The sequence below is a fragment of the Octodon degus genome, unplaced genomic scaffold (assembly GCF_000260255.1).
Source record: "Octodon degus isolate 3935 unplaced genomic scaffold, OctDeg1.0 scaffold00019, whole genome shotgun sequence".
NCBI lineage: Eukaryota > Metazoa > Chordata > Mammalia > Rodentia > Octodontidae > Octodon > Octodon degus.
This window is the reverse complement of record NW_004524595.1, coordinates 13835137-13838813: the sequence shown is the minus strand read 5'-3', so window position 1 is coordinate 13838813 and position 3677 is coordinate 13835137. Positions and strand designations below refer to the sequence as shown.

The following is a 3677-nucleotide window of genomic DNA, read 5'->3' as shown; positions in this document are numbered from 1 at the left end:
CTGGCAGAGGGTGTGGCTTGTGAGGTTGGGATCTAAGGAAAGAGGCATTGCTGGGTGGGAGTGTAAAACTCCAGAGCAGGAAGAGATGAACCTGCACAGGTTGTCACTCAGCAGATGGAAATGCTGGGACCACTGACACTGTTCAGCCCCGGGGCAGGGGAAGCACAGATCTTTGCAGTCAACTTCTGCATTGAGAGCCAGCACCTTATGACAGAGCCTAGGTGCCAGTCTTCTGCAGTGCTCCAAGGGACAAACCAAGAGAACACCAGAGATCTGGGACAAGGGAGAAACAAAGTATAAAATGAACCAGAGAGGAAGTCCCTTTGGGTTGCGGAGTAGGTGTAGAAGACTGTCAGCTTCAGAGGTCTGACCAGATTTAGCAAGCTGAGCGCTTTTGATCCACTATCCCTTCTCTTCTCCAGGTTATGGAAGTCAGATCCTGTTCTCTGGCTCCTGGGCCGCTGGGCAACCGTGGACGCCTCTTGCTACGCTAGCGGCTAGGCCTAAGCGAGACCATGGAGCAGCCTTGGAGGCAGGACTCGGCTGCAGGCGGGTCCCAAGCTTGCTCCGAGCTCGAGGAGGAGAACCCACCAACCTCGCCTGGCCTGCCTTGGCCTCCCCTCAAGCAGGCAGAAAGACCTCAGAGACCCTAGACTCCGTAGGGGGGCTGAGAGCGAGATGGGCCAACTCTCAGGGCACCTGGGAGCAACCTTTCCGGGCTATCTGCCCGATCTTACTTCCCCCAACACTCCATTTATTTTCCTGTGCGGCTCAGCCAGTTTCTTATTTTCTTTCACAGTATTCTGAGGCCAGGGCTCTCCGGGTTTCCGCCAAAGACTTTGTGGTGGACGAAATTCGTTGGAAACGTGGCTCTTTACACTAGCACCGCGAATGGGCAGAATGCACGATCCGGTTTCAGGCGGTCAGCTAAGAGAGACACAGTCTCTCATTTCTTTCGCCGGCCAGAGAAAATGAGTCTTCGACCCGGCTCTTTTCCTCCGACCGGATAGCCCAGTGTGAAAGCCTTCCATGGTCGCCTCTGCCACGCCAGCCACCTATTCCGCAGCAGCCCGGCCTCCGCCTCGGGAACTGAGAGCCAGGCCCCGACTGCGCGCGGGGAACGCCAATCGCGCCGCGGAGCCCGGGACCCAGCGCGGCGGAGCGCCAATCCCGGGTCTGCCGCTAGCCCTATGCTGGGCATTAATGAAGTGTGCAGAGTCTATTAAAGTAGTTTATTCGGGGCTAATTGAGCGTGAGTGAGTTAACTGCTTTCATTAATGAGGACTGAACGAACTCCACAGCTTGCGCCTGTCGGAGCCCAGGCGACCGAAATAATCACCTTGACATCGAATTCCCCTACACGAGCGGTGACTGACAGGCGTGCGCACCCTCTCCGAAAGGACTGACCCGCACCCAGTGCTTTTATTGCGTCCTCCCAACGAAGAGCGAAGGACCCATTAGCGACAGGACTATCCTGCTGTGTCCTCCGTGATCAGCAGACCAGCCCCCACTCTTAACGGAACCTCAATAACTTCAGAAGCCCGGGATGAACCAGCTACCCAACGGTCGCTCCCTGTCCGGCACCAGCCTCTGTCCTCCCTGGGAAGCTGTAAAACAGAGAGCCTAGCCTTGCTCCAGGTACTGTTTCTGAAAACCAAGGCGCAGCTCTTCGCCGGGTGAAATGTACACAATTACTGCAACAAAGAAACTCTCCCAGCTAGTTTTCATTCCAGGAGCCCACCCGCTACTACTGGAGCTGTTGAAAAAGGACAGCACGTGAGTTTCCACTCTTATCAGAGACGTTTCAAGGGAGAAATTAGCTCAGCGGGCAGCCTCTCCTTTTTAATCCCAGGCTTCCACCTTTCTTTCTGAAGGCTATTATGGGACGGTCAGGGAGCAAAAGAATTCTTTCTTCCCATCCCCAACCCAAAGGCACTGGCTGCTCCATTGCGCGTACCGCCTCTGCGCTTGAGGGTCTGGGATTTGGAGTACGGCTTGCGCCCTGCGTGCTTCCCTGTACCTCACCTGGACAATCAACAATTGAACTCAGCCTTGAACATAAGGCAATCATTCTATGAGAATGTAAGAGTCCATGTGCAAGGCAGGCGTGTAAAACGCGGCCTGAGCTCCCGAGTCTGCAGCTGACCCTACCTGAGCCAAAGTTGCCAACAGACAGCGCGCACTGCAGCGCGGGCAGCCGGACCTGCACCTGTCCCGGGCCAGGAGCGCCGTCGCACCCCGCCGCGCACTCCTCGCCCCGCTTTCACATCTAAAGCGCGAGTTAGGCGCGCGCCTTGCAAAGTTTGTGCCTGGTGAAGTTGCTCAGGTTTCTTATAGAGAAATCAGGCTACTCTAACTTCCGAGGTCTCTGCACACTTCTCCTGCAGGACTCGGAGGGGCTGGAAGCAGCGGCCCCCGAGGCCGCCCTCACCCGCCGAAGTCAGGGGCCCAGAAACTGCTTGAGAAGTCCCAGGCCACCGCCCAGCCACCCTGGGATGCAGCACCCTCGCTTCCTCCCCGTCCCGCAGCCTTCGCTGGTAAAGCAGAGCACCCGCCGAAGTGCGCGAACAGAGCTGGGACTGGGACCCCCGGAGTCCCGCCTGCGGCGCCCAGGCTGAGTCCGGGAGCCCCGGGCTGCGTTTACCTCCTTCCGCAGTGGCGGCTCAGGGACTCACGGTGTCCTCCGCTCGAGGCCCAGGACCCGAGGAGCCCGCGGCGCTGAAACCCGCAGGCACCCCCGGTGCTCCGGATCCGGATCGGTACCGGCTCTACTGGCCACAGGGAAGCTGAGCGTCGGGCGCGAGGATCGCCCGTGTCCCGCCTGCCCGGGACGGAGAGCCCAGCTCCCGCTCCTCGCCGTCTGTACCACAGCAGTGGAGAACGCGCTAAGGAGAGGCCAAGCTGCGTCTCACTCATCCCTTCGCACCGAGCCGCCTACTTATTTTAATCGCACACCCTCCCTCCTCCCTCCGCCGCCCCAGGCTCCCGGATTCTTCCCCTCCCTCCCCTGCCCCCAACCCTGCCGCGCCTGCGCACTGAAAGACAAAGTTTTGCTGACCGGGGCAGCAGACTTTGGCAGCTGCACTCCCTTGGCCCCGGCCTTCTCCGACCTGGTCCCCTCCTCTCCGGTTCCCCACGACCCTCTCTGCGTTTGGAGCCCACAGGAACACCCATGGTACGCTGGAGGAATCGGCTCCCAGCAGATGAGACTCCTTGCTCGGGCTCCTGTTCTTGCGCTCCTAAGACTCAGCCTACGCCAGGGAGGTGGCGGAGGTCAGAGAGCGGCTCTGGGCACCGCGATCCCGGAACTGTCGCTCGGGCTCCCGAGCACTTCGAAGCCTAGCCGAGCCATCCGTCCTCCAAGTACTCTCAGTACCTTCCGCAGGCGGTGGTCCCGGGGTGTGCAGCAGTCCCTGGCGTGCCCGGGGAGAACCAGAACCAGCAGGCAACAGGGGTAGCTCCCGGTGCGGGAGGGCCGGGTCGCCCCTGAAGCAGCCCCGACATCAGCGTGCCTGGGGCTCGCCCCGACCCGGCGGAGATCAGTAGCAAGACCAGAGGTAGAGCTGGTAAAGAAGGTTAGTTTCCTGGGACCCAGAACTTTGGGATCTGACCCCAAAGCACAAGCGCACTCTGTAATCACACTGTTACTTTTACTTAATACAAGGTGGGACTTTGGA

The 3677-nt window shown here is 59.5% G+C and overlaps 1 protein-coding gene across 1 annotated transcript in view; it reads right to left on the bottom strand.

Annotated features, from left to right (window-relative positions):
• The window catches only part of Osr1 (odd-skipped related transciption factor 1), a 6787-nt gene extending 3877 nt beyond the window's left edge, over positions 1 to 2910 (bottom strand). The window contains exon 1 of the mRNA XM_004627477.2: positions 2645 to 2910. The gene's annotated coding sequence lies outside the window, so the exon portion shown is untranslated. The remainder of the gene's footprint in view (positions 1 to 2644) is intronic.
• Positions 2911 to 3677: the final 767 nt, after the last annotated feature.